Source organism: Saccopteryx leptura, chromosome 13 (assembly GCF_036850995.1).
Source record: "Saccopteryx leptura isolate mSacLep1 chromosome 13, mSacLep1_pri_phased_curated, whole genome shotgun sequence".
Classification (NCBI taxonomy): Eukaryota; Metazoa; Chordata; class Mammalia; order Chiroptera; family Emballonuridae; genus Saccopteryx; species Saccopteryx leptura.
In genome coordinates, this window is record NC_089515.1 from 46,206,799 (window position 1) to 46,219,734 (window position 12,936).

The 12,936-nt window shown below is 48.1% G+C and overlaps 1 protein-coding gene across 2 annotated transcripts in view; it reads left to right on the forward strand.

Moving 5' to 3' along the window:
* NTRK3 (neurotrophic receptor tyrosine kinase 3) overlaps positions 1–12,936 on the forward strand; it is a 347,391-nt gene that overhangs the window by 302,559 nt on the left and 31,896 nt on the right. The gene's annotated exons all lie outside the window — the stretch shown is intronic.

Consider the following 12,936-nt stretch of genomic DNA (forward strand, 5'->3'; position numbering starts at 1 on the left):
AGGAACGATGAGGAAAGAAAGCGTGCTCTCATGGCCAATGTTGGGGAGAGGTGCAGGTTAGAAAGAGCTTTCAGACTGTGAGAAAAGACATCACATTCAACTTTATGTCAGATGATTGTCTACTTTACGTTAACAGGCATCTTGTTTAGCTCTCAATTTTTTTTCCTTAGTCTTTGGGAATTATCTTTCCATGGGTCACTGTGTGGTTCTGAAAGTGTTATTATTGCTAGGGAAAGGGCTAATGGGCACAAGTGTCCTTTAACTAAAAAAAGGTGGGGGGGATATATATACAACCTGAGGTACAGAGATAAAATAACTTATGCAAACTGATTGGAAGGTCGATGCCTCAAAAATATGGGAAATTTACTTCGGGACATTGACTAGACAAAGACTTTGGCTCTGTCATATAAGGAGAGGATGGACAGTGTTCTGGAGGCATGGTAGCCATTGTCTCATCCTCTCTGTAAGGCAGGGATGGTTGTATTGTGAGTTAAAGAGCCCATGACTGGCCTCTTTGGCCTGAGCGTGGTGGGCTGAGGCCCAGGGTTCGGCTTTGGCGCTTGCAGAGCAGTTCCATCTGGGTGTTCCTCCTGATGGCTTTATCTATGAGGAGGTTAGAACTGGTCCCTTGGCAGAGCAGTTCTATCTGGGTGTTCCTCCTGATGGCTTTATCTATGAGGAGGTTAGAACTGGTCCCTTGGCAGAGCAGTTCTATCTGGGTGTTCCTCCTGATGGCTTTATCTATGAGGAGGTTAGAACTGGTCCCTTGAGACACTTCCGTTGAGCCACGGCCTAGAGAAAACATGGAATGGTTGGGAAATGCCCTTTGTGGCTAGAAAGTAACACGTTCATGGTACAAAGAGCGGCAGGTGACATAGCATCATGAAAGAACGTGAAGCAGAGCAGGGCCTACCGTGGGACAAGGGGCTGGGTCTGCTGCAGACTGGGCCGCTTCTCGAGCCCCTTGCCCTGCCCAGTATCCCCAGACACAGCCAAGGGAGGACCAAGCAGCAGTCGCTGCGGACGGAGGCCAGGGCAGACCTGCCGGGAAATGGCACGGCAGAGCCTTTCTTGAGCGTGTAGACCCATTTTTTCCAGTCATCTTTAAGACAGACATTGGTACGGTTACTGAGGACCCGCAGGTCATAGATTTCTCAAGGCTAGCCAGAGCTGGCACCGTTTAATTGCCTTTGTACTCTGTGTAATGGGGTTTGCTGGCCTATCTGGCTGAGCTCAGATTTGTATTGGTATTGATAAAAGCAAGAAATGGATCGTTGTTCTTCTGTGCAAGGCAGATGTTTGATTATGCCAATCTGGTCTCTGCTGGCTTCACTAGGGTCCTGGGAAATAATATCTGACCAGAATTGTGTATACAGGCAGCCTTCAGACTTGCCTCAAGGAGTGCACTTCATGTTTCTTGACTCTGATTTCAAAGAGGAAAGAAAAATCACATCTTCAAATGAACCGGCTGTGCCCTGGCTTTCACGCCTGGGCGCTGTTGCTCTTTGCTCCTGGGAGAGCGACGAGACGTGTGTGCATCCCCCTCATTTCCGTGGGCACTGGGGCAGGTGGGCATTTAAGGATGGGAGAAGGAGGGGGCAAACTGTCCACGGTCCAGGTACTCACAGTTCCTTTTCCATGCATTCTAAGCCAGGTGTAAGCTGGGGCTGGTTGGCTCAAAAATGTGCCTTTGGTCCCAGGGAAGTAGGAAGTAAAAACAGCGAGCTCTTGCAGTAAAATCCCAGCGCACCCTGGAAAGCTGCAAATGCCATCGATGGCGGCCAGATATTACACTGTTCGGATTCCAAGAGCAGCAGGTATCATACCTTTATGTCCCATTTTCACAAGGTCCTAATATATGCACATCCTTTCTGCCACCTTCAGTGAAAGAGAATGCAGAGGGATTAGCCAGAGGTCACATCAGTAGTGAACCCAGAAGTCTTATTATCTTATTATCCGTATTAGAAGACATCAGGTGACAAGGAACTTCTGTATTTGGACCTGAATTTACCTGCATGTACATCTCAGCCCCAGCAGCAGCAGCCATGGGACCTCGCTGCACTTTCCCTAACCTCTATTTCATTTTCCCATTTTAAAAACAAGGACAAACTTAGCCTCTCACCAGAGTTATTGTGATGTTAAGCAAGTTAATGCGTGTTCAAAGCCTGGAATTCACTACTTGCTGGAGAAATTATTGTTTACATTATCTTTCTCGGTCCCCTTCATCCCCAAGGCAGGAAAGCCCCAGGGATGATCTTCTGTTCAGAGGTAACTCCAGTCGGAGACTGTAGGAAAATAAACTGGGACCACGCAGCTGCCCAAGGAGTGTGGTCTTCACGGTGACCACCTCAGGGAGTTCCCTTCCCAAGGTTTCCATTTAGACAGAAATGCTGGCTTGTCAGTACTCGCCTGTTCTTCTGGTCAGTGTTTCCATGGTCCCGCTCATGAATCTTAGAGCCAAGTCCATGTTCTGGTGATTTATGAAAGGTTTTCTTGTTCTGTACGCCAGCCTGAGCTCTGGGGGAAAGCAGTGATTTATTAGATAGCTGGACACCTAAGGGTTTTCTCTGTAGGCTGACCCCAGGGACAGGTTAGCACCTCTCTGCTGCCATCGGGCACTGTAGTCTAGTGGGCCTAGGATTTGCTGGTTTCTGGTGCCGAGTAGAGCTAAATGCAGACAATTCAGGGGCGTGCGTGTGTGCGTGCGTGTGTGTGCATGCTCACTTGCCCAGAATAGACTCCAGAGTGTATACGAGGGCAGAGAGAGAGGTAGAGATAAACTCCTTCTTATGTTCTTCTCTTTTCATTTTTAATGTCTTAAAACAAACAGGCACCCTCTGGCTCAGGCATGAGCGATATGCAAACGATTTACAATTGAACCAAAATGATTGAATTGCCTAATTTCCTGCTCCACGTGTAGAGGGAGGAGACAAACATCCCTGCACCAGAGTGCCTGGCCGTGTGTACTCTCTTCCTAAGACAACGTCCACGACAGAGCCCTCTCCCTCCCGCGGGTCACTGACGTGATGCCTCTGAGCTTGCCTTGGAACCGCTTTGACCAGGCCATTTGGGGCCAGTTTATCTTTCTCAGAACGTTAGACAACACTCAGAGATTAGAGTTTAAATCTGGAATTAAAGAGTTTCGAGGATCCTGAAGAGGAGAGGTTGAGATTCCAGATGAGACATATTTTCAGAAGTTTTGATTTGGGGGGAAGTGATGTGCTAAGATTCAGGAGGAATGGGATTGAGAGGGGTCAGGACTCCAACCTACTTGTTTAGAGGCCGGGAGTGTTTCTTTTTGTTTACGCTCCTGTCTCTGCTGAGCTCAGGGCCTAGGACTTGGTAGACAGCCAGCTAGAATGTGAATGAGTGAATGAATGAAGTCAGAATGGGAATTTGGAATTAGACCAGACCAAGAGCAGCCTGGACAGGCAGATAGGTGCCTATGTAGGTGTCATTCGTGGAGATGTGTGGGAGTCCTTTGTCTAAGCAGCGCCTGGGACAATGCCTGCAGGAGGTGGGCAGGAGGTGGTCCGAGCCTGGGCTGACTTAGTGAGTTGGACTGGAGCCTCGGCAGGGAACAGAGCCACGTGCCCAGGAGATGGGGAAGGAGGGTATGCAAAATCAAGGCAAACATACGTGTGGGGACACACGGCAGGTCTGGCTGCCGATAGCAAGGCCTTGGGTGCTAAGCTGGAGATTCCAGGTTAAGGTTCCTGGAAACTCCTGGAAAAGGTGACAACAGTGACCTTTAGGATATGGGAATAATGTAGAACAAGCTGATCTGACTAGTAGAATATTTGATTTTGTGGATGTCATTATTCCCCTGCGGCAGTGATAGAAAGTGCAGACTGTTGAACTCACACTGACTGGTTTGAATGTCAGCTTCTATAATTCCTGGCTATGTCCTTGGGAGAGTATTTAACCTCCCCGTGCCCCAGCTGTAAGGTGGGGCTGAAAGCCCCTATCACATGCACTTGCTGTAAGGATTTAGTATTATTAAACATCAAGTTATTAGGATAACAAATGCTCAAGAAATATTAATTACTGTTACTACTATTGTAGCAAAAGTACAACTGTCATCCCAATTCCAAAATGGGGAGCAACACTTATATAAGTGCATTAATAGAGGTAGGCCAACTGTCATAACAAGTACATGCAAAAATATAGAATGGCTCCGACACAAATAGAAACCTATTTCTAGGTCGTCTAGCGGTATGAGCAGGTGAGCCTCCACCATGTGGTCATCCAAGCTGGGGGTGCTCTACCCTCTTCTTTGTGTGGTGTCCTCGGTCACCTAGGCGCCTGTCCCCATTCTCGCCAGCTGGACAGGGAAACAGGATGTTGGTTAATGGGACTGACCTGGAGGTGAGGCCTATCACTTCCCCTCATGGCAAGAACCCAGTCTTACACCTGGTCTCATGGCCTGACAGGCAGGCTGGGAATGGCGTGTAGCTGTGTCCTCAGGGGCTTCCTCCGTCACTGTCTGGCTGAAGAAGACCCCTTTCGTCCCCCGTTCCATTTCACGGCATGTCATCCCATGTCTAAGGACACATCAGGAAAGTGAGGTCAGTTCACTTTCTCTGACAGAGTTTGGATTAGGAGACCAGAGGGAGACCTTGAATCTCCCTCTGGACCATGTGTGTGTTCTTTTCTTTGGTTCCGGGAGAGGGTGCTCAGTGATGACCACAGACACGGCCACAAAGGGCCATCTGGGCCGGTGCCGAGCTTCGGCTGCCTGCCGCCTGCTGCAGGACTTGCTGCCAGGCTGCGCACGTCCTGAGTGAATTCTGCAGACAGCTTCAATGCTGGACCCTATGGAGCCGCGCACGGCGCAGAGGGAGCCGAACCCTATGGAGCCGCGCACGGCGCAGAGGGAGCCGGACCCTATGGAGCCGCGCACGGCGCAGAGGGAGCCGGACCCTATGGAGCCGCGCACGGCGCAGAGGGAGCCGGACCCTATGGAGCCGCGCACGGCGCAGAGGGAGCCGAACCCTATGGAGCCGCGCACGGCGCAGAGGGAGCCGGACCCTATGGAGTCGCGCACAGCGCAGAGGGAGCGAACGCGCATGAAGGTGTGGAGGACAGCTTAGTGCTAATGACAGTATTACGTTCTTGTTTCCTTGATGGAAGCTGGAGGATTTGCACACTAATTATCTACAAAATATCACGTTTTAAAAGGCAAGTCTGTTGCGGGAATAGAGTGCTGTTTGGGACACTGTGGTCTCATCGCCAGTCCTGTGTCCGCATCACCAGTGGAGGCTTCACGTTCATCTGTCAAGTCCAGAGTGTGGATTCTGGTTCTATGGTTTCTTTTCGGTTTTACCTTCTATGGGGCTGAGTTCTGTGTGTAGTGACAAGTGAACAATACCTAGATCTCCTTTGAGATGTTCATGCAGTAGGACTTAGTGCCCTGTTTCATGCATCTTGAGTGAATTTTGCAAAGTAAAGCAACTTCAATGCTAAAACCTATTGAGCTGCACAAAGTGCAGAGGGGGCGAGCATGCAGGAAGGTGTGGAGGACAGCTTATGCATGCAGCCCAACATCCTTTGAGATGTTGATGGTAATTGGCCAAATTCAGCCTGTTGGCCAGAAGAATTACTGGGTAGATTTTCTTGGTACCGTTTTCAGTGATTGGAATTACATGGATTCTTGCATCCAGCTCAGTTCTTCCAGATCATCGATCTTCCTAGACTGTATTATACTCTGTTCCAACACAGTGGCAGTGATGGGGACCTCTGCCTACAACCCAGGCATTCATACCACAAAGTGTGGAAGTGAATACAGGTGGGGTCTGGTGTTGGAGCTATGGGACACTTCAGCAATCTGGGGTGGAGAGGACATGATAACCAGGAAGTTGATATGCAAACGATCAGACCCTAACGATGAAGTGAAGAAGTTATTTGGGGGGTTTTCCCCTGTAGGCTTAAGAAGGCTAGTCCTGGCAAGGAACTCCCGTCTTTGCTTATGGGCTCTTGACAACCTGTGACAAATGTGGTCACTAGAACACAGGACTAGAAGCAGGAAGCCCATGTTCAGTCTCTACAGTGACTACTGACACGGGACAAGTCTCTGTCTTGCCGTGGGCCTGAGTTTATCCTGTGTAAAGTGGGCATTTCCTGTCTTTCTTCATTGTCTAAAGGCTTCTCATCTCTCACAGGTGCTGTGGAAGCTTGGTTAGAGATGGAGGAATATCCTGCAGTTTCATTTTAAGTACTTTTTAAAAGATTTTATTCATTTTTAGAGAGGAGAGAGAGAGAGAGAAGGGGAGGAGGAGCAGGAAACATCAGCTCCCATATGTGCACTGACCAGGCAAGCCCAGGGTTTCGAACCTGTGACCCAGCATTCCAGGTCGACGCTTTATCCACTGCACCACCACAGGTCAAGCCTTATCTTTAAATACTTTGATGGCTTTACTGCTGCTTTTCCTGGATGGGGGTTAAAGGACTGAATTTTGGTTCAGTCAGTGACTTACTTTGATGATATTGACTTTTGATCAGTGTTCTTGACACTCAACTCCTAAGGTTGGCCTGGGTGTATACTTTCACAACACAGGTTTTTAAAAGTATTTCTTCAAATGGAACCTTATAATGCAGATAGAGATGGAAGGGAGGGAGGGAGGGAGGGAGGGAGGGAGGGAGGGAGGGAGGAAGGAAGGAAGGAAGGAAGGAAGGAAGGAAGGAAGGAAGGAAGGAAGGAAGGAAGGAAGGAAGGAAGGAAGGAAGGGAAAATAGACAAACACACACAAATCTACTCTAGTTGAAGTGGAAGAACAGGAACTATGCATTCATCACCGCTTGCCCTCAGCCGTGGGGGTCTTGCAGCACTTTTGTGGAGGGGCTTTTGAGTACCAGGAACCCTCCAGCAGGCTCCCCAGGTAAGAACTGGGGGCAGCTGTCCTAGACACATGTCACAGTGATAGTGATGACAAGAATGACACAGCATCAGGGAATCGGCGAAAAAATAGCTCTGCTTTTGAACCCTGCCTCTCCTGCCTCTGCGGTTTACCAGTTGGTCACGTAAGTCCTTTCTCTCACACGCACACCAGCTGAGGGAGAAACGCTTCTTTTACACATGCCGACTGTGGGGCTTTGAGGGCTCACACCGACCTCTCGGTGCCTTGCTTGGAGAGGAAGAGGGTCTTTGGAGACCTTTCAGAGAAGTAAGTAGTCAGAGATTGTTAGCCTCCGTCTTATAGACAAGCCTTCGGTGAGGACTGGTAATGTGTTTGAGACTTTGAGATTGCTGGGTAGCAAAGTCCATGTTAGAGCGTTTATCTAGCCTTGTGGTGAGGCGTCCTGTTAGCACACTTGCTCACACTTGTCCATGCTGGTGTCTTTCCCCTGTTTTTCCCTGTGCCCAATCCCGCAGCCATTGACAAGGTTCCTGTGCTGGGACAGGACTCAGTTGTATCTCCTTACTGTATGCAGGGTTGAATAAAAGAACACTGTCTGTATTCCCAACAAAATTAAATTTTCATGGGGAGTGAAAATTGGTGGCTCCTTCCTAAGCCAGAGGGCTACAGGTCTTTCAAAAGGGTTATAAATTTCAGCCTAATTAGAGGGCAGCTGCCTTTGGTCTTTGGGTTGGTAGGCGGTCAGTGGGTTGAACTGTGAGAGGGCATTCCCTTCAGAGGAGTTAGCACGAGTAAAAATGTGGATGCTCCGTGAAGGCTTGCAAACTAGGAGAATGATCTAGAACAGCATGGCACTCAGCTGGCCAAAACCAAGGGCCACACATGGAAGGAAATGCTGGAGGAGGCCTGGGGCCACTCATGGCCGCTCTGTTCCAACTTGGGCAGTCATGGAAGCTTGGTCATCTGTTTCCGTGTGAATAAGGCTGTGTTTGGGGACAAGACATCAGGCAGTGGCATGCAGGAGAGACTGCTGGGAACCAAGACCATGCAGGCAGAGGCAGGCCATGACAATGGTCCCAGGAAGAGGCAATGAGGCCCCGTGCTGCCTTGTGGCTGTGGAGCATGCAGGAGAAGCCACCGGAATCAGCGGCGCCTGGAACGGCGAACTGAAGGCCAGGACCTGGGTGCTCAGAGCCTCTTCAGTTTGGGCTGATAACCTTGAAAAAGAATAACAGTGAAATTGGGGGTCAGAGGGGTTTTTCACAAATGCATCCTTTAGGCCACCTACTCCATTCTGCATCCCCAGAGTGTTAGAAACAGATGAACAAATGCCAGATCATTCCATTTTAAAGAAACATGAGGCTGGAAAGGGTCTTAAATGTCATCTAGTTCACCCCTGTGGCCCCAGGCAGAATAGCATTAAGTCGTCCCAGACAGATGGTTCGCTTGCTCTATTCTGTGCGTCTCCTGGGAGGCCACAGGTTCCCCCTCTTCCTTCCAGCTGTGATGAAGGGAAGCAGTCGCAATCGTGTGAGAGATTTGTCTTTTCTTTTCTAATGTGTAACACCCTTTAGAAGCGGGAAGTTCTCAGTTATGTCTAGCCAGAGTCCCATCAGCTGCAAGGTAAGTCAGTTTCACCCTGGAGATAAACGTGATTGATGTTATAAAACAGACATTATATCATGCAGGAAGACGCTAAGAAAGCTCAGTGAAACCAAAGTGGCCTTGCGCATTTCATAGGTAATTGGTTGTATTTTTATTCATGGGATGTATCCTCATGGGTAGGGAAACAATGGAAAAAACACATCTGTCTACTATCCTGCCCCTGAATAATCCCTTCTTTATGAACGCAGTCTCCAGTGATCTCCTAAACGCGATTTCATCTCCCTGAAATGTTGAGATCTGGTTGTTTTCATTTGGCAACGATGATGCTGCAGGCATGGGATGGACACTATCATGGTCAGCCATGAGGACAGGTATTGGACAAAAGGCAGGGGGGGATGCCCCATCGGAAAAGTCTCAGGAAAGGAAAGGAGAAGGAAGTGGCGGGAAGCCACTGAATTATGTGTATGGACTCCAGTCCTCTGGCTCCGGCGGGGGCAGGGATGACAGCACCTTCTGCCTGGCAGTGCCAGGGATTACAGCAGAGCCTGTTTGGGTTCTTCACGTGTAAAAGGCCTTTATTTTTGCCCTGAGGCCAACTGAATCTATAGTGTATAAAGATACATAAATTTCCATGCAAATATCTGCTTTACCAGCTGTAATTAAGATATTTGCATGTAAAGAGAACAGTGTGTTCCCTGACTTCCTCCTGGTAGGAAATTGTATTTCTTTTCTAATCCTCAATGCCCAGGCCCTTGATCTGCCAGTGTCTAAACAGGAGAGGGGGGAGGCCGAGGATTGCAATAGAGCATCTGAAATTCAGAATTTTAAACCCAGTTTTTCTTCCTGGTTATTTATTTTATTTCTGGTTTAGCTAATCCCACAGGAGAAAGCCAGAGGTGGGGAGGGGGAGAGCCCTAGAGCAAGTGGGCAGGACACCCACTAATCCTAGAGACAGGCAGACAGTCTGTGGATCCTGAGCTTCTGTTCATGAGCTATGTGACCTGAGGACATTTTCTTAAATTCTCTAAACCTTAGATCCTCATCTTAAAAATTAAAACATTTTTTTTTTCTCCATGCAGGTTAAGGCAGATAATGAATGCAAATTGCCTGGTACCTATTAGGCACTCAATAGATGGTAGTTATTATTCTATGTAAGTGAGCAAGGTAGAAATTACATGTAAGAAAAATTTAAATAATTCCAGTTACAAGCCAAGGTGTTTCCCATGATGGTCTTTGGTGCTGGATACTAAAATCGAAAGGAAGGGAGGCGGAAATAAAAAACCAAGCCACTCACGTTTAAGGTGGTCTGTTCAAAGCCCAGGAGGAAAGAGTGCTTGTCATCAAAGGAAGAGCCTTCCAGTGTGAGACTGATAGATCTGGCTGAGAACTAACTTTGGTACCTGGAGACCATGGATTCTACAGTGGACAAACGTCTTCCGAATTAGAGCCCACTCTCCAGTTCACTCCTTCCTCCTGGGAGAGATTTCAGGCTCACGTGCCCCAGAGCCTTGGGGAGAGACAAGGCTGGTTTCAGTCCTGTCTTCCTCCTTTCTGTCTCGTATCATGTGGAACGTGACAGTCACCACTCAGGACTGAGAGCCATGTGAGACAATGGCTATGCGAGAGCTTTGTGAATGGTTTGGCTCGAATGCTGCTGATTTGGTCACTACCATCACCGTTACCACCGTTACCATCAGTATTGTCTGCTGAGTAAATGATCATGTACGTTCTGAAGAAAATGCGTCAAGTCCATCAAAGTTCAGAGTGGATTGGCAGGGGCAGTCACTGCGCCGTCTCTCCCACCAGTCAGTTTCATGATGACCATGGATTGAGTTTGAGTTCGGCTCTTCAGCTTCTGCAGTCAGGACGGACCTTTGACTTGTGGCTCAATTTGTTCTTGAAGTTGATCATTTTCTTACCCGATGGCTCAACCCCCAACTTTCCGAGCTTCGTATTTCTTTCTTCATTCATTCATTCATTCATTCATTCACTCACTCATTCATGTATGTATGTCTCGGAGTCACAGGGGCGTGTGCATGTCCTATAGCTCTCTGCAGCTTGTGTTCCCTTGAAGGCAAAGTAATTCATTCTGTTTCTATCACAGTAATTTTTCACAGAAAAAGTGCTTAATATAGCTATTTAATTAAAAAGTATGATCATTTGTCAGGTGTTTATAACCAGGATTCTCCTAGATCCCCACTTGCCAGACACCTGTGGTCAGCATGTGTAGGCTCTGGGCAGGTACGCCTGGAAGTTGCATTGGTGTCAGTCAGCTAAGGGGAAGCCCCCAGATCTGATTCCCCATCAAAGGCCCAAACATCTACATCTCAGTGATAAAGCCTGAGAGAATATCTTATAGTTAAAACAGCCACGAGGCTGCAGCTTGCACCAGAAAGACAACTTATTAATGCATACAGGGGACCAGAGGATTCGAAGGCCATATGATCAAAGCATTCACCCCCAGTGCACCTGCCTGTGTGGGAAGCTTGTTCCTCTTGAGAAGTTGCTTAAAGAGGAAGAAGAAAGCAGAGCTAGGGGTTCAGATGAGTCAGGTGTCAGTGCCATCCAGCTAGGACTGATCTGTCCTGATGACAGGGGTCCCTCGCCTTCCCAGTGTGTTCAGAACCACTCCAGATCTTCTGAACTAAACCCTCCTGCCTCCCTGGTCAAAGCCAGGAGAGGAATGAACATTGCTGTCACCCAATTCCATGACCACCCTTCTCCCAGGCCCCTGTGACCAGCCACTGTCCCTTCTGAAGGACACGTGCGTTTTCCGTCTGGAGCAGTCAGAGTACAATGGAGCCGTGATGGCCAGGAAGCCTCTCAGGCTTTCATGTAACCTTGGATACGCCTCCATGTTTTCATCCATTTTATCCTGATCTCAGAGACCAATCATATTTTCTTCACTTCCAAATATTGGTGAGTCACTTTATTATCAGAGTCCCTAATGCTTTCCATGTCACCAAATCTAATTTCCTTGATATTGAGTATTATATGGCAAGTATATCTCAGGGACCAGTTCTGCCAGACCGGTCTTGGGTGCACACAGTGCAGTGATGAGTCAGTGAAAAAGCATGTCGTGCTCACCTGGTGATGTGTCCCATGAGCACTAGGGGCTTGGTGGTACCTGTGTCATGTTCTTCTGGTCCTGGTGTGTCCCACCCCAGGCAGTGCTCTCAGTTCTGGATTACCTCGGCCTTGGCTCCTGACAAATGCAGGGAGTCTAGTAAGGCACGGGGGTGAGTTTTTTGACTGGACCCGTGTGAAAGGAGTGTGTACAGAGGGAGGGGTTTGCCAGGTGACCCTGCGTTCCTGAAGCGAACTTAGGTTTAGCTGCCCGATTTCACAGAGATAATACTAGTACATCAATAGCCTGAATGACCTTCCACTGGCCTTTCCCTCACACTTGCGCTTCAGTGCTTATTTTTTTAAAGAAGTCATGTATAGTATAAATGCTTTGTTCTTGGTAGATTTCACTTCCTGTTCCACTCCACCAAACATATTTTGTGGTCCAGATATAGCTCTGTGCCACTGTCAACTTCTTATCCACGTATCAGTGATCTTTTTAATTTGGGGGAATGTCAGATAGCTTAGGACTTAGGTGTGTGGCTCGACTCCTGACCCCGATCAGATGGCGATCTGGTTGTCAGCATTGTTTGAATACAGTCATTTTGTGGTTGTGGCTCCACCCAACTGGACACTTCTCCTACACACAGGACCTCTTTTGTTCAAAGGTATTTAGTGAGAGTCCCTGATAAATGCCTGAATGAAAGGTGGGTATGGCGTCTCACTGGCAAACTTGTGAAATCCTGGCTAGAAATGAACTTGGAGATGATCTTGTTAAACCCACTTATCTAAAGTATACAGACTCGAACCCCAGAGAGAGAGAGAGATAACATGTGGCACTCCAGTTCATTAATTTGTGGTAGCGCCATGGCAACAGGACACGTCCCCCATCTCACAGGCCCAGTGCTTCTCTGATCACCATCAAAGGACTTTGAGGTCCACCAGAATAGCATTGTTATTCCTACTTACAGATGAGTAAACTGAGGCTCAGAGATCTGTCAGGATTCCCCAGATTGGACAGTGAGGGGAGAGCTGGGTTCAGTGTTATGACTTATAAATAAGGTATTTTTCTTTTCAGAAATGTGAAGTCATGTGTGATTAGAATTTTTAAATAGTATATCAGTCTAGTGCCATCTCCATGTGGTGTAGCTTAGTGTTGGAAGTGTGAGCCTACAGTAAGTTATATATATTTTTTCTAGTAGGTCTCTGTGGCAAGGATATTCAAGAAAAAGAAGGCAGACCATTGGGGTGACTGAGGGCTGGCCATCCTAACAGGCAAGAAGACCCCAATTCAGGGCTTTTGGTGTCTCTGGGCTGATAAGAAAGCAGTCAGCAGCAAGGTGGCTTGAGCCAAGTGGAGTCCCAAAATGAGACAGACTCAGTGACACTGAGGAGTGAGGAAGGGTTG